Source organism: Tachypleus tridentatus, chromosome 13 (assembly GCF_004210375.1).
Source record: "Tachypleus tridentatus isolate NWPU-2018 chromosome 13, ASM421037v1, whole genome shotgun sequence".
Taxonomy (NCBI): domain Eukaryota; kingdom Metazoa; phylum Arthropoda; class Merostomata; order Xiphosura; family Limulidae; genus Tachypleus; species Tachypleus tridentatus.
In genome coordinates, this window is record NC_134837.1 from 110729239 (window position 1) to 110748208 (window position 18970).

Consider the following 18970-nt stretch of genomic DNA (forward strand, 5'->3'; position numbering starts at 1 on the left):
CATTAAAAATTAAGTTTTCTGCTGTTTGATTTTCCGTTTCTTAACTTATTGTAACGTGTAATTTTCGTTATTTGATATTGATAACATTGCTTTTTCATCTGAACATTTCTGTTTATATTTAACTGCGAAAAGTCGTAGCCAGTCACTAGTTTATTAAATTTCTGAAGTTTGAAAGTCTTTGTTGGTTAAATACTACTGTTATATCAATACGATAGTAACGTGTTTATTTACGTTAGTAAAGGTGTTAAAGTACTGAATATTTTTATAAGCTATAACCGTGAAAAGTTCAGAGGTCACTTAAGAGAAAGAAAGTTTGTTAAAGAGATTACTGATAATATTTTAAACTGCGTATAGGTTTGGGATAAGTGCTAGCCATCGTGTTTATTACTATTATTTTGATATGTTCTATGTTCAGGGCCGAACTTAGATAAAAGGGGGTCAAGGCCCCCCTAATATATCATTACTTAATACTCTAAAGATAGTATTTGAATCGTTAGGCGAGCGCGTGAACGTTATTTGACGCCGTTATTTCTCATGTGTGATTTAGTTGAATCTGCTCTGATCTTATTATTATTTTTACTGCCAAACTCAGTTCAACTCACTAGTTTGCCCAACTTTCATTTATTTCTTCAGAGATCCGATTTGGGTAAAAAAAGTAAGTAAAACTAAGAACCAATATACAATATTATTAAGAAATATTACTCAGAAACAATGTTATTTACAGGCTTGAAATGTTTTAACATACGCATTAAAAAAAATGGATATATTTTTCTTTTACTATCCTTATTTTTAACTTCTTGGGGGCCCTGTGCATTTCTCATGTTTACATAGCCTTTAATTCGGCCCACGATTTACCACAGTGCACAACTCCAACTTTATTTAGTTTGTATAAGTGCTGAAACGTGAAGAAACGTACAAATATGAAATAAATTAATTGAAATTCATTAGTTGAATTTGAATTAGTTTCATCAGTTAACCAGAACTTACGGAGAAACGAACTCCACATTATTTGAGTTTGAGAGTTTAGTTTCTCGTACAAACTATAATGCATATTTGTAGTGCAGTGCATGTACTGTTGTAATAACAATTAAATGACGTAATTCAGGGCAAAATAATAAGTACAAAAATTCTTTCAAAGGTTTGTGCACAGATGTAGACAATTGTTTGTTTTTAATTTACGTTCTTGCTTACTAGATGCGGGAATTAATTATGTAGTAGGATGAAAAGCATGAGCGAAAGATAATTAGGGATATGCTTACAACAATGGGTGTGTTTATTGGATCTGTGGGATAGTTTTTAGGTCAAGGGTGAATTTTATACTACTAGAAACGGGCCCCACTCAAGCAGGTTAGTTAGTAGGATGTTTGGAAAAGTTTAGTGTTTTTTAAATAAATTTATTTAAATAAACTTGAATAGAGATGTGAAAGATTTGATATTGGGAATAAAGAAATAAACAGAAAAGTGTTTATGAACGAGTATACTATTAGTTTAAATATAATTTTATACTTTCGAAAAGTAGGAAGTAAAGGATTGATATTTAGCACATGGAACAACAGTTAGTTATCAATAATATTTGAAAGTTTTCTCATTGATATTAATTGTTTTATAATATAGAACTATTTTTTTCTTGCATGTTTACCTGTTGTTGGTTTTTTAGTAATTTCTGATAAAATGAATAAGTTGGGTTAATATCTGACTAGGTGTTTTTTTATTTTGACATATTTGTAAAATAAATGTGGAAAATACTCGAAAGAGTATTACATAACATTACTTCCCAGTCATTGAACCATACTATGAACCAAAGTTGAAATATTATTGTACAAACTCATCTCAAAGTAGTCATTAAACATATGAAAATTAAAATATTTGTATTATTTGAACTTTCAGTTTCCCGGTGTTAAAAATGTATCATAATAGTGCATACAAGGTTTGTAAAACAGATGAAGTCACCAATAAGTTAGTTCTTTAGTCTGGAAACATACATGTTTGACAAGACAAGGTTGATTGTTTCTGTTGGAGATGACTGTATAGTCGTCGAAAAACAGAGTTGCACATCATGAATGGCGTATTTTTTGCCAGAGCAGCTGAATATTGCAGTTGAGTTAAACTGACTTGGTTAAAGCAATGAATGATATTATTATTTGAAGCTTTATGTTTTTAGATAGAAGCCAGTTTAATATACGTTTTACTCTTACAAACACATTCCTTTTTTTCACACATGGTTTGAGGCTTCATGTATGTATTAGTTTTATACATAAGTGTTACATTAGTTTTGTTGTGAGAATAGAAATAAACCCTTGTTTTCCCCACATTTTCAAAATTCATCCTGTATCTGATAATGTAACATGGACATAGCTAAGTTTTATGGGTAATATAGTATATTGAAGAAAAGCTTAACTACATTAATCAAAATTGATTTTATAGTATAATACATTACAAATACAAATATTGAAAGGTTTTGGAGCCCCTTATTTTGATCCCATACTATTATATTGGTATATTAATTTGGATACATTATTTACTGGGTTAGTTTTTATTTATGATCTATGAAGGTAATGTGTTTTGGTAAAACGTTGTTAATGATAACTTACACCACTATCTTTGTGTGTTTTTTGATAGTGGGATTATGTAGTGTTATCTGCTTAATATGAAAGTCAGCAAGTGTACCTTTCATTAGATATAAAACTGAAGGTATGATGTTTCATTAGGAAAACAATTTTATAAATTATTTTTAGTATAGAGCTTATATTCGATTTGAATATAGGAAATAGCAATCTTATTATCTGATTATTTGTTTAAAACTGAGGATATATTTTATTACCACTCAAAATATGTTTAATTTGTAAGTAATATTAATGTGATGGTACACATTTTATAAGAAATATAACTGTATATGTTAAATGTTTGCACCACAAATAGGAAGTATTGTTAGGTTGGATGTTTATTTGAAGGGGTCATAACACTAATGGATAAGAAACTAAAGCTTGTGTTGTAGACAAATGCTGTTTTAAAACTGTTTTTGTATATTAAGCTAGTTAAAGATTATCCTTATTGGCCATTTTTACATTACCCATCATTATTATTGATGACTAATTCTTGGAGCCCATTAATTTTCTCAAGAAAGTTTTTCTTTTTAAAGGGCAGACTTTTTATTTTTCTTCTGCATGGTTTATTTGTGTTAATGCAAAAACTCTTACATAACATAACCTGTAAATTTAAGTACTTCACAAATCAGTACACTGAGATTCAATTTATGAAATTTATTTTGAGTTATTTTGTGGTTAAATTTTATTTTTCAAATTGACTTATACTCTTGTCAGATTTTTACATAGGGTGCTTAGTATCTAATTTTCCATTCAGTTACTGTCTGAGGTTTGTTTAACACTTTTCTTCTGCAAATCTTTATTCTTTATCAGTTATTCAGATTGTTGAAACTGATCTGAATTTTTGTTAGTTGTTCTTTCAAATAAATATGGTGCTCCACAAAAAAAGACGGCGAGTTCAGCTTGCTACTCGAACAATCGCACAAGTGCTTTTCCTGGAGATAACCATCGTACTGCAATATGCAGCAGTAATGCTTTATGTGAACTTACCGTTTCGTCACATAGAACATTAAAGAGACGTGTACTCAAGGGTCAAGATTTAATAAAAATTAATAATTTTTATTGTTTCATCAAGGACATTTGTAAGTAAAACTGGCATACATATATATATAATAAAACATATTTTACCGCGAGTGCGTGGCTGTGAAGAATACAATGACTACTAATATAATTTTGTGCTAATGCCTTGTTCGTGCTTAGGTCCCAGCTGTTTTACCCACCAGGTTTTGCACCATCAGTGAAAATGTCAACACAGTTGTTCCAGGATAAACCATGAGATTCAAAAAGGTTATTCAACAAACTGAATATTTTAGCACCAGTTGTGTTTGTTGGTAAGAATTCACATAAAAGAAGATTTTCGATGGTTAGTTGGTGCTGATATTGAACGAATACAAGCAAAACAGGAAGTCCAGCCACGTCTGTAAATTCGTCCATTTGTAAGGCAAAAGTGCAATTCTGCAGACGAAATATTAACTCAGTCTTCATGACGAATTACTGTATCGTTGGAAAGTGGCACCGCCATGATTTCTTTTACTGACTTTTCATCCAGCATGTATTCAGCAATGCCAACTGTACCAGGCTTTATTAGCCTCTCAGCTAGTTGTGTGCGCTTCTCCAGACAATGCAGCACGATAATTTACCATGTAAGATGCTTCAGTGGCTTTTCCATTTCTAGTTTAAAAAGCTGTAACAAATAATTTTTGGCTGTTAAAGAGCTGCGTTTAAAATATTCAGCTCCTTTTTCTTTAAACTCTGAATGATTGGTCTCAAAATGACGCCGTAACTTAACTGGCACCATAATACTATTTTAAAATGTTCTGTTGCATGAGAAACAGGTAAATTATTAACATCTATGAGGCCAGTTTTTCATGAGTCAGAGGACTCTCCGATATGTCAGTTTCATCTTTTTCAGCATCTTTTGATGTAGACGGTGCAGCTGTGGGTTGAGAAAGCGAGACTTCTAATCTCCCTTTTTTAAGCCAATGATCCTTCCTTAAATATAGGAAAAATATTTTATAAATAAATTTTCTTTTATTTTAGAATAAAATATAATTAAATTATAAAATACTAAAAGTTTTAGATAAAATTTAAAAATTTAGAAAATTTTGGAAAACATTTTAAAAATATTTTTGCAAAATAAGACAACAAAGTGCACTTACTTCTCAAACGACTTAATAATTGTTTGCTGTCTGATTTCACTTATATCTCTCCTCCCAAACGTTTCTATTAGTATGTTAGATTTCAATTTATTCAAGCTTAAGTATAATTTTTACATGTATTTATTTCTAGAATAGAAAAAAGTCCAAATTTATCGACCATAGAGATTAAAATGCATTTATATCCCAAATACATTCAATGAAAGTTTGATCCAAAATAATATATCTTTATATATGCAAAAACATGAAAACAAAATTTTAGAACTTGAAGACACAACCTTCCTTCTCAAAGACTCCAAAGACGTACTAAGACATTATGTGCTTTTATTTCACTCTCTCTCTCTCACTCGGTTCGAAAACGCACGTAAACGTTTCATTGAAGGAATTATATTATGAATATAGTATTGATCCCGGTGACCACCAGGGGTCCTTGGACCACAATTTGAGAAACTCTGTATTACAGGTTATCACAGTTGTTCTCATAGCTTTAAAAATATCTCCTTTTCATCAATTTCCACACAGGTGGGTTCAATTACTGTGGGTTCCTGTAGTTTCAGTACCACTGTGAAACTCATTTTAGATATTGCTCATTACAGCTGAACTAAAAATAATACAGTATAACTTCACTTTTATTAACTTTTCACACTATATACCTGCACATATTTATAACAAGAGACAGTAAAATCTAGAAATATCTAGCGTGCTAGTGACAACAGTAGTCACATAATGAGAAAGCCAAGAAACATTGAGGAAGACATGTATGTAAAAATGGCTCGTTTGAGTCGAGAAATTTTTTTATGTAGAGGAGCGAACAACGTTTCGATCTTTTTTGGCCATCGTCAGGTTCACAAAAAAAGGAAGAGGTAACTGAACGGAAGCTGACCACATGTTTGAAAGTACGCCCTCTAAATTACGATTCTCAGTTACACAACCCAAACGAGCTTTTTTTACATATATATTTTTCTCTATAAGTGGGTTTTCTCGACATCACTGATTGAGGAAGATAATGCCAATAGTAGGACAAAAGCCTACTGCATACACGACATTTGTTACATTGTCATATCTACCTGTTTTAAAATAATTAACTTTTAACACTTGTTATGGAAAGTAAATAATTAGTAAATATTAAATCAATAAATAAACTAGGTAATAATTTACACTAAACAATGTTGTATATCCAACAATAAGCCTCTCTTGAAGAAAAATGTTTACAATATTTTTTATACTATATATAAAGACCAGTTTCAGTTCATACACAAAGTATACCCATGCAACTTGCAACAACATTTGCAGTCATCTTGATAGGTTTATTGCAAGTCCTGTGTACAATGGAGGTACATTGCCCTCTTCATCATCGTCATACGGTTGAATTTTCCCCTCTGGATGTATGTAAGTGGTCGATGGACCATCTTTATGATGACTTCCTTCTCATATAGGTAATTATGGAACTCCAGATGACAAATATGATGGCCACACAGTCATACAATTACAGAGTAGTTCACACTACTCAAAAGGTTTGTTTTTTATTTTATTTACATACATTACTAGAAATATTCCTTCATGTTTTTGCAGGATAACTGCTTCAGTTCCAATGTCTGAAGACTGGCTTAAGTTTTCCAATATATTCTTTAATTTTTATAATCCCATCTGCTGTGGTTGTTCCCATTTTGTAGGGTTGGCCTTTTTAGGTCAGGTTAGTCAATGATGGAGCAACTTCAGTGTAGTTTGGGATGAATGTACTGTTGTATCCTGCTAACTCCCAGAAAGATCTTTCTTGCTGTTGGTCATTGGAGTTGGCGTATATTGTGAGTTAGCTTACCCTCTTCTATAGTTATCTTTCAATTTCAACTTTATGTTCTACAAAATCCAGTACAGGATAGTCAATGTAGTATTTTAGATGGTCTGATGGCCAGATCTGCTCCCTTAACTCAGTTGAATAGCTCTTTAAGTTTCTCCAGGTGGTCTTTCTGTCAAGCTGTATGTTTCAGAATGTCACCTACATAATGCTCAATGTTTCTGATGATATGCAATATCTTCCTCCTCATGCAGTTGAATTTTGTTGTTGAGTTTGTTAACTCAAACAGCATCCTCTGAAACTAGTAATATCTGTCTGGTGTCGCAGAAGCTGTCTCCTCTTTAGATTCTATCTCCATTGGAATCTGCCAATAACCTTTACTGAGGTCGATCTTTGGAAAGAACTTGACTATGTTTAGTTTTGCCAGTATAGCCATTGTTGTATTCTCGATCTTATGTTGCACAAGGTCTGTCTTTTCTGGTCTACCTGTGAAGACATATGCTTACTGACATAGTAGATCTTGTAGCTATTTTTGCTTGTTAGTCATTTCTTCATTGATGCTGATGCCTTTGAATGTCTAATCTCTACTAACTAGTATTAAGTCTAGTAGTTATTCATCCTATGCAACAAAGTCACCATCATATGTTTTTTCATTCATGACAGCCACATTTAAAACATTCATTTGCGCCTCAATAATTGGGCTCATTATGTCTTTTTTCCTCTCAAAAATACTTCTTTCCATCCACATCTTATCCAATCTATTAACCACTTTTTCTACTTCAAAAGGTCATTTCTGTTGATGCTATGATCGAGTTAAATTCTGCAGTATCTAGTACAGCACTCTATTTTGACCTTCTTTTCTTTAACTCCCTTTCTTCTTAATTTTGTGCTTGATGGAATTCCAAACACTGCCTCAATTTTTTCATTGGAGGGTACTTTTCTCTGCTTCCTTTGGTTTATGCAGGTATACATTTGGGATGTTGCCTTCTGATACTTGCAGAGGATTTATGTTTTGCTTGCTTTTCTTTGAGCTCTGGTGGCGACTGCAAATGCTTCATTTTGTTCCTGTCTGGTTCCTCTAAACTTCTACTGCCTCACATATTTCCAGTTTACAAGTCATAGATGAGTGTCATCATATATACGACCTCAAAGTTTCTCACATAGAGTGGAGCATCCACACTTATTTTTGCTATAGGATACCTTCTCACTACGGAGTTGGCCTTTCAGATTGCCCTGTATACTACCTTACTTCCTACTGACGAGGTTCTATATCTTTCGGAGTGGTGGTTGCTTTTCACTATGAAGTTGGCCTTTCAGATTGCCTTGTATGCTACCTTACTTCCTACTGGCGAAGTTCTATATCTTTTGGAGTGGTGGTTGCTTTTCACTATGAAGTTGGTCTTTCAGATTGCCTTGTATGCTACCTTACTTCCTACTGGCGAGGTTCTATATCTTTTGGAGTGGTGGTTGCTTCTGACACTTCGGCAGAGACTATATGCATTTGTTTTAGTGGAGCCTTCACGAATGGTGGAACCTCATATGGAATCCCTTGAATGATCCTATTTAATGTCCTTCATTCTTGTTTGACAGTCTTTGTTTTCCCCTCGGTGTTAATTTCTTGTACATGGTGAGGGGACCTTTAAAAGAAGGTTCTGTTTTTTAAGTTTACTTCCTCTGGGTTCTAAACATTCACCCACCTGTTTCACAGGCATAGTGACCTGTGAAGGGGAGGAAAGGATCCTGGTGGTTGAGGGGTCCAACTCTAAAACATCGCTTTGGCTTTGAATTCCTATAGACTGGCGACCTTGGGGTGGCTCCCAGGGTGAATCGGCTGCACCACTTGGGCTATGGTCAACCAGGTAACAGTGTTGGTGTTTGGGTATAGTGCTCATGAAACCCTGGCATTGCTGCAGTGCCCTTGTTTGGCATTGTAGTGTGTCCCCTTGTTAAGATTCCATGGTTTGTGGAGTCAGTGGGCGCCAAAACATTCTCTCTTTATTATAGATTCTCCTTATCAAAATCTAAATAAAATAGTGAAAAACAGACCACTGGTAAACGACCACGTCTTGAAGATTCTGAACAACAACCTTCAACTTTTTCAACACCTGTACCTCATTTTCTTATATTACATTTTTATCATACAAATCTTTAGGGCAAATTCTCCCTTTTTTATTCAAAAGGGGCTAGAGTAAAAAGCTACATTCTGGAAACATCTTGGTGGACACAACCTTTTCTAAACAGTGAACTCCTCTTGCATTTGAAGGCCATTAGGATAAACTAATTGAGGTTACTCTCCTTGCTACTTTGAATTATTCACGAGGAGTTATTGTTAATAGGGATTCGAAAAACATCTCCAAGCCGGAGATTCTTGCTGGTTTATCCACCTAGGAAGTTTTTGCAAAGATAGAATTATGATTCTGACCAATGTCATAATTTTGATGTTTACATCACCATGTCCACCTCCCACCATCAAGACAGGTTATCTAGGTTGCAACGTATGGCCATACGTTCCAAACCCTCAGATGCTTCTATTATATGTGGTTTGGTCACTAAAAGAACTATGTCGTGGTTCTTTGTGTACTCATTGTGATGACAAGGACCATGGTGCCTATTAGTGTGAAATTGTGTTAATTGTGGTGGCTCTCATCCATCTTATTTTCGTGCATGCTTTAGGCAGTTTGAAGAAAAAGAGGTATAGCATATGAAAACGGTTCACAACATTTCTTACCTCGAGATTCAAAAGTTGCTGTCCACCATTTCATCTCGGATGTATGCTGCTGCACTCCATTCCACTGCTACAGCAGAAATGCATACAGATCTCTCAATGTCTCAAAACCATTGTTTTTAAACTGCATGAAAACTCTTGCTTTTTATGGTTAAGAAAGTTGATGAGTCAACACCCATCTCTGTCTCTACCATTTCTTCTAGCAGTTCTGTGGATTCACTTTCTATGGTTCTAGGTTTGTACGTTTCCTCGGGTCCATTTTTTTCCCAGTTCCGAAATGCAGAACGATTATTCATTTACGCCCTCAGTCGTTGGAATCTTTTCTAATGACAGAGACCTGACCACTCAACCCAGGGCAGGGTCAATGGTAATGATAGACCTCCTTCTAATAAAGAAAAGAGACGTGGTTGAAAACAGATGGGCTCTGAAACCAATGATTCTCCACATAATTAAAAATGTTCACACTGATATCGTGGAACTGTCTAGGGTTCTGTTCCAATTGGCTCAACATGACCAAGTAATTAAGGCACTCGACTTGAAATCTTAGGGTCGCGGGTTTGAATCCCCGTCGCACCACACATGCCCTTTCAGCCGTGTAGGTGTTATAATTTTACGGTCAATCCCACTATTCATTAGCAAAAGAGTAGCTCAAGAGTTGGCAGTGTGTGGTGATGACTAGTTGTCTTCTTTCTAGTCTTACACTGCTAAATTAAGGATGGCTAATGCAGATAGCCCTCGTGTAGTTTTGTACATAACTCAAAACAAACCAAATCATTCTTCCCTCTGTGTGGATTCCTGTATGTGGTGAGGGGATATCTCAGGGAAGGGTCTGTTCTTTCAGTTTATCTTCTCTGGGATCTAATCATCCACCCACGTGTTGCCGTGTGTAATGACCAGTCAAGAGGAGGAGAGGATCCTAGTGGTTGAGAGGTCCAACCCTAATACACCACTTTGGCCTTGAATTTCCTGTAGATGGGCGAACTTGGGGTGGTCCCATAGGGTCAGTTAGATGGTTCACTTTGGCTAGGGTCAATAATGTACCAGTATTGGATGTTCTCAACAGGTGTTGTGGACATTGTATCTGATGTTGGTGATTGGGTATAGTACTCACAAAATCCTGGCATTGCTGCAGTGTCCTTGTTAGGTACTGTAGTGCGTCCCCTCGTCCACGTGGTGAGTGGGGTCAGTGGACACTGAAATGTAGCTCTTTTGTTATGGATACCGTCTTTCTAACAAAATAAATAAAAATGAAAGATTTGAAAAACAGATCATTTGAAAACGACCACGCGTGAATGACTCTCTTGTGCAGTCAACATTACAGCCAAGTTCTACTCCTCTATTTCTGATTCTTCATTTCTTATGTTAGAAATCCTTGGGATAGATGTATCCATTTTTCATGCAGAAGAGAGTAGAGGGACTTGGTGTAAACCTCTTCACCACAGCATAACAAACTCCTCTTGAAATCAAAAGCCTTTGGGATATTCTCCCCATGCGACTTTGAATTATTCCAGAGGAGTTATAGTTGAGAAGGATTTAAAGAATATTCCTAAGTCGGAAATCCTCGCTAGTTTCACTAGCCAAGGCGTTACTACATTATGCCGAACCTTGACCTATAAAGATGGAATTATGGACCCTTCAATTTTCTGATACTAATGTTTACATCACCTCGTCCTCCTGTCACAGACAAAGCAAGTTATTTGAACTACAAGGTATGGCCTTACATTCCTAACCCTCTTAAATGTTTTCAGTGCCAGCAGTTTGGTCATTCAAAACCATCATGTTGTCGTTCCTTGGTGTGTGCTCGTTGTGGTGGTAAAGGTCATGACGCTTACAAGTGCAACCTGAAACCACACTGTGTTAACTGTAGTGGCACACATCCCTTTTACTCTATTTCTTGCCCTAAATGGGTAGAAGATAAAGAGGTGCAACACTTAAAGACTGTTAATAATATTTCCTACTCAGAGGCTCAGAAATTATTGTCCTAAATACTATCTTGGACATAAGCTGTTGAGCTCCATTCCACTACTACAGTGGAAGTGCAGAGAGATCTTTCCGTGCCTCCAACAGAGTCGTTTGTAAAACATCTTAGGAATCTTGTAGCCTCTATAGTTAAAATGCTCACGCATCTATGTCTACTTCTATCTCTGTCCCTACCACTCTTTCCACTGTTTGCCCAGTTTACCTTTCTTCAGATTCAAATATTTCCTCGGGTCCATACTCTTCTGCAGCCCCAAAGAGTAAATCAATCATTCATTCATGTCCTCAGTAATTGAAGTCTTTGTCCACAGACAGAAACCTGCCCACCTGACTCAGGGCAGGATCCACTAAGGACTAGTCCAATTCTATAATTATCGTATCATTTCTTAGTACGATGATTCATGGAAAACGTTTGTCCCGTACTAGTGCAGCGGTAAGTTTTCGGATTTACAACGTTAAAATCAGGGGGTTCGATTCCCCTTAGTGGACTCCTCAAATAGCCAAATGTAGCTTTGCTATTAGAAAATACATACAATGGTTCATGAAAAACGTTTGTTGTTTAAAACTGCTCCCATTTACAGTCTTGATGGTCTAATGGTAAAATCTGTAGTAACTTGACTAATCTAACAGTGGAAACTTACGTTAATGTGTTAAAAAATAACAGTTTTTGATACAATGTTTCAAAATACTTTTTACTTTTTTATTCTCTTTCTCGACACGTCTGCATTCCTGTTTAATCTTTCATGTACATGTTACTTAAATTTAATGTCACATTATATCCGTTGTTTGGAAACTAGAATATTTACCACCGTTATGTTATTATTCTTTGAGAACTAGTTCTATCAAAATAAAATCTCTGTTTTCGTTTCTGGAATATTTAGTTGTTGTTTTTGTTATTAAGTACAAAGCTACACAAAGGGCTGTCCGTGCTCTGCCCACCAAGAGTATCGAAACCTGGGGGATATTTTGATCAGTCATGTTTTGTTTTCTAGTTCAATCAGTCATACAAGTTACTATTCGAGATCTGACTGATCTAGACTTGGTAATGGAAATAAAAACAACAACAAATAACAACAAAACTGAGATGACTTTATTTTAACAAGTATAATAAAAATTAAATTTTATAAAAACAAGTAGGAATCTATATATATGTAACCAAGCTAATTAGAGTAATAGAAAGTTCCAATGTTGCTAAAAGTAATGAAACATAGTCAAAACTGCAAAAACTGAATTAATTGAAATAAAAAATACATTCCCATTTTGGCCCAGACTAACATAATTAAAGTGGTTTGTGAAAGTAGGGATAACTATTTCTTTGTATTTAAAGTGACCAAGTTTTTGTAGTTTTGATTTTCTGTTGTTTCAGTACTATTGTAGTATTACACTTCTTATATCATTATAGCTAGCTAGATTACTTATATATCGATTACTACTTATTTTTATAAAATTTAATTTTTTATTATACTTGATTTTTTCCCCTTTTTATTGTTGTTGTTTTGAATTAAGTACAAAGCTTCAAAATGGACTATCTGTGCTCTGTCCACCACGGGTATCGAAACCCGGTTTGTAGCGTTGGAAGTCCACAGACATGCTGCTGAGCCACTGGGGGAGCCCCTTTTTATTAGCTACATTTACGTGTGTCCGCAATATCAAGCGTGGGGCGTCCCTATACCCTCGGTAGACTCAGCAGATAGCCTGATGTGGCTTTGCTATAAGAAAACACACACACATACGCGTATACCTAATACAGTTGTATTTATGAGGATCTGTACAAGCATATCCTAAAATATAATAATATACTCAAAGTAGTGCATATTTCGTTTCTTACATATATGCATATATTAAAATATATTTCGATACAACAAAGGAATAATAGGAACTCCAAACGTAGGAGTTCTGAGAAACAAGTAGAGTAAAATGGGTAGTCATTTTTCTGTACACTTGATTGGAAAAGTTACTCACTTAGATGAAAAGTCGTTCAAACACTGAAACACTGCATAAACACCTATTCAGCAATTTAGGCGGTTTTATAAGTAAATCAACTTTAGGTTTGTTCAGCTGTTATATATTGAATTAGTAATCGTTAGTATTTAGACATTTTAAAGGTGGTTTTAAACGGGCAATTTTTACGGCCGCCATTTTGTTTCATGACTGACCTTACTATTAATTACAACTGTAGTTAACGATGAAAGTATTTTTTATAATTAGACATTTTAAACGTTGTTTAAAAAGGTTAATTTTTAATGACTGCTGTTTTGCTTCATGACGGACCTTACTATTAATTACTACTGTAGTTAATGGTGAAAGTAATTGTAAGTAAATTACCTAGGTGAAATGTTTTATAGCCTGAAGATGGCCCAGTGGTTAATGTTTCGGATCCTCTGTTATCTCGATTTCGAGACCTGATTACACAAGATAAGCTTCACACTTTCATCAATGGATACAGTATTCTATTATGACTAATTGCTTCAGGTGGTGGACCCTGTCAGTTGGTTGATTTATCTCATGTTTGTAGTTTGGAATTAGGGTTTAGTATGTTCTGAATTTCGTGTATAGTTAACTGTACTAAATAGTCAATATCACCTACCGCCAGCTCTTGGGCTACTATTTTGCTAACGAATAGTGGAATAACCGCCTCATTATATTGATCCCACGGTTGAAAGAACAAGGATGTCAGAATTGATGGGAATTCGGATCTGAGTCTATCGGATAGCTAGTCTAACAACGAGGCCATTCCAGGTCTCAAAATTAAGGATAGTTATGCCTGAACTTTAGAAATTTCTAATCTAAACGTTTATCCCAGTATGTGAAAAAGGTGTAGTTTAGGCGAGGTAACAAATGGTACGTACTGCACGCATTGATTCAGTTACGTTCGTCTTAGACATATAACAACAACAATCAACATTAAATATTAATACTAAATATTTTCATTAATAGGTCCTAAAATAGGTTTACTTTCTCGTTTTAAGTAGATTTAAGATGCTTTCTTTGGTAGTTATAAATAATATAATTTAAAAATCTGTTTTCAGTTGATTTTGCAAATAGGTTTAAAACAATTTTACTATTTTACTTGTAAATCAACCTATTTTTGACGTAAAGAATAAAAGCTGGAAAGTTATCATAACCAATTAAAATTGTTTTCAACCACGAAAACAATATTTCATAATCTTACTATAAAAATGATCCATTATGTGAGGGCACGGCATGGCTAGGTGGGTTAAGGCATTCGACTCATAATCAGAGGGTCGCGGGTTCGAATCCTCGTCGCACGAAACATACTCGCTCTTCCAGCCGTGAGGGCGTTATAATGTGGCGGTCAATCCCACTATTGGTTGGTGGTGGGTAGTGATGACTAGCTGCCTTCATTCTAGTCTTACACTGCAAAATTAGGGACAGCTAGCGCAGGTAGCCCTTATGTAGGTTTGCGCGAAATTAAAAACAAACAAAACAAAAACCCATTATGTGTGTGTGTGTGTGTGTGTGTGTATATATTACCATCTATCACACCAACATAATTGGTTGGATTACTGTAATTTTTCGTATGGTAACTGAAACATTTGGACTAGTTGCTGGGCAATTTTGTTTTAGGATTCGTGCCTGAAAAGGAGATAGAAAGCTTCTGAAATAACGCACACTTTCATTTTGTTTTTACAGATGTCTGTTTTTAAACTTAATCGGCAGTGCTAAATCAGATAAATGAGTTAGGTATTACCATCCACATATGAAAATATCATATAATGAGGTCATAAGAGATTTAATAAAGAAATAAAACGTGCATCTTTATCTAACATTATCTATTATATAATTTTTTGTTTCCTAAACGGGTTCCCTCAAGTAGTAGAAATAAAAAGAAACAAAGGAGTTTGCACCTGTACATGGTTACAAACACAATACTCAAAAGATGTTGAGAAAAGCACATCACTATATCCTTCCTTACTTTTTATTTGCTGAAAATGAAATGAAAATTACAAACACCAAAAATATAGAATTTAACTTACACATTTAAAACATCACGAGAATGGCTGGATTGGAAGGACAATACTGTAATCGAAATAGAAGATTGAAGTATCAACAATACAAGATATATAGATAAAAGCACCTTGTTAGCTGAAAGGGGAGAAAACCTGAGAACCTTTAATAAAGCTAATGAAGAACAAATAAAGTTTACATTAACTTCATCTAGAGCAAATGATGTTTGCACTAGCCTCATTCATGTATAGGTTTGATATGTCATTTTGGTGTTAAGTGTTTCTTATAGCAAAGCCACATCGGGCTGTCTGCTGTGTCCACCAAGGGGAATCATATCCCTGATTTTAGTATTGTAAATCCGAAGACTTATCACTGCCCCACCAGGGTACTATGTCAATTAAGAATGACGGAAAGCGTATTGAAAACATTCCCTGAGGGTGCTTGAAACGCCATGTGCTATATCCATTCTCTTCCGACTAACATTTAGGTATTAAGACAATACAAAAGTCTCCTGAATTTTCTTCTCTAGAGATCACCAGAAGCTAGATATGAAGAACTACTTGACATAGTCGTTCTATTTCTAGTGTATATGCTACTTTTCAGCTGTAAAGAGCATCTACAGTTCGAAAACCAATAGCTGAAATCGAGATTTATTATTTTCGTTCATCATCTTTCTTCAACAGCCTAGACTATTACTAATAGTTATTACAAATGATGGTTTACACACAACAGATTTACAAACTTACAAACTATACTGAGTCTTATATCTGGTTTAGAACTGAATATTTTATCGATGATCCAAGTCCACAACAAGCAAATTAATTTCAGTTGATATTGTTACGCCTCGCCTAAGCTAACGCTGTTTTTTTCTTGGCTGGCCTCACACCAGGTACTAGTTTACTTCTTCCAGCAAAGATATTTTATGTCCTCAAAGAAATAATAATGTCCGAAATTATTCACTGAAGTTGAACGGTTTGTAATGTTCGAAATCTACAAACGTTCCTGGTCCAATTCTGTAGTTTTCCGATTACTGGACGTTAATCTCAATTATAGTTTATAGCACACTGGCTGTAGCTGTCCAATAATATTTTCTTTGCGCCTCTCGACTAGTCGCTTTTTTATAGAAATCACACGAGACTAGAACATTCACCAAAGCTCGCGACAACACTGTCAATCAGTGGTATTACATACACATCTAGAACACTGTTGATTCTTACGTACATAAACGTTCTACAAATTTCGAGAACAGGCGGAACTTGCGCAATACATAGTTAACAATACACGTCACATGCAACAAAAAAGAACATTATACAGAAACAAACATATAGCGGTAAATACAAGATATATAGATAAAAGCACCTTGTTAGCTGAAAGGGGAGAAAACCTGAGAACCTTTAATAAAGCTAATGAAGAACAAATAAAGTTTACATTAACTTCATCTAGAGCAAATGATGTTTGCACTAGCCTCATTCATGTATAGGTTTGATATGTCATTTTGGTGTTAAGTGTTTCTTATAGCAAAGCCACATCGGGCTGTCTGCTGTGTCCACCAAGGGGAATCATATCCCTGATTTTAGTATTGTAAATCCGAAGACTTATCACTGCCCCACCAGGGTACTATGTCAATTAAGAATGACGGAAAGCGTATTGAAAACATTCCCTGAGGGTGCTTGAAACGCCATGTGCTATATCCATTCTCTTCCGACTAACATTTAGGTATTAAGACAATACAAAAGTCTCCTGAATTTTCTTCTCTAGAGATCACCAGAAGCTAGATATGAAGAACTACTTGACATAGTCGTTCTATTTCTAGTGTATATGCTACTTTTCAGCTGTAAAGAGCATCTACAGTTCGAAAACCAATAGCTGAAATCGAGATTTATTATTTTCGTTCATCATCTTTCTTCAACAGCCTAGGCTATTACTAATAGTTATTACAAATGATGGTTTACACACAACAGATTTACAAACTTACAAACTATACTGAGTCTTATATCTGGTTTAGAACTGAATATTTTATCGATGATCCAAGTCCACAACAAGCAAATTAATTTCAGTTGATATTGTTACGCCTCGCCTAAGCTAACGCTGTTTTTTTCTTGGCTGGCCTCACACCAGGTACTAGTTTACTTCTTCCAGCAAAGATATTTTATGTCCTCAAAGAAATAATAATGTCCGAAATTATTCACTGAATTTGAACGGTTTGTAATGTTCGAAATCTACAAACGTTCCTGGTCCAATTCTGTAGTTTTCCGATTACTGGACGTTAATCTCAATTATAGTTTATAGCACACTGGCTGTAGCTGTCCAATAATATTTTTTTTGCGCCTCTCGACTAGTCGCTTTTTTATAGAAATCACACGAGACTAGAACATTCACCAAAGCTTGCGACAACACTGTCAATCAGTGGTATTACATACACATCTAGAACACTGTTGATTCTTACGTACATGAACGTTCTACAAATTTCGAGAACAGGCGGAACTTGCGCAATACATAGTTAACAATACACGTCACATGCAACAAAAAAGAACATTATACAGAAACAAACATATAGCGGTAAATACAAGATATATAGATAAAAGCACCTTGTTAGCTAACACAGAACCCTAATGAAGAACAAATAAAGTTTACATTAACTTCATCTAGAGCAAATGATGTTTGCACTAGCCTCATTCATGTATAGGTTTGATATGTAATTTTGGTTATGAAAGTGAGCCCTTATACCTAAAACGTCAAGGTAGGTATATCTCAAAATATCGTTAGCAAGGATTTGAAAGTCACGAAGGCTTCTCAGCTTTTAGCATACCTTGAAACAAATGGTCATTTCATGAGAAAGATGGCCGAAAAAACTGATATCACAGCAAGCCTAATCAACAACATTTTTTGCCATTTCTCTTGATGCAACTCCAAATAACTTTTGTATATTGGGCTTGTTTTAATATTTCTTCTAAAGTACGATTAACTTCAGTATCCCCACCATGAAGTTGTTTCATTGCTTTTAAATTTTGTATGGAGACTGGTGCACTTTGACATGACAGTGTTACACTAATACAAAAAACTTGGCTAAAAACAACAACAAAAAATCTACAAGTGTATTGAAGATATTATTTACGATTTATTATAGCTGCAGATACCATACTTTGAAAGTTTTTTTTATTTCTAGGTTAATGTGTGGTAAGGTAAATGATAAAAATATTATAGAATGAAATGTTTACTTACGGGAATCACCCTTCTTCATAATACTTAAAAAAGACAGTGTATATCGTACTATCGCTTATTAGTGAGTGAGAAGATAATTCAAAACTGTGCGCATTAAAATAAGTTTGTATAGATTGATTACACAATTAATCTTACGTTCAAAAGGAATATATCATAAATTATCTTGTTTTGAAGGAACGAAATTTCACAAAAGACACGTTGTGGATCATAAGTTGTATCTGGCCAATGCTTGAAAGGATAATGACATGTTCTCACTCTATAACGGAACTGAATCGTAAAAAAAATAGCTTGTTGCTGCATAAATAGTGGGAACAAATTATAAGCGAGCTAATGGGATGGGATCATGCGTAATATATTACATAACTTAGTTTAAATAGAAATACGTAAGTACGAGAATCAGTGAAACAGTGAATTAATAAATGCATGAGTTCATTCCAAGACATTAAATAGTTCAGTGCGTGTTAGACAATGTTAGAAGAATTATAAAACAGAGGATAACGTTCTGATTCTAGCATTAGTTTTC

General features: G+C 34.8%; 1 long non-coding RNA gene across 1 annotated transcript in view; it reads left to right on the plus strand.

Moving 5' to 3' along the window:
- Window positions 1-455: 455 nt before the first annotated feature.
- Window positions 456-18970, plus strand: part of LOC143239834 (uncharacterized) — a 69883-nt gene continuing 51368 nt past the window's right edge. The window contains exon 1 of the long non-coding RNA XR_013021400.1: window positions 456-655. This is a non-coding gene — a long non-coding RNA (uncharacterized LOC143239834). The remainder of the gene's footprint in view (window positions 656-18970) is intronic.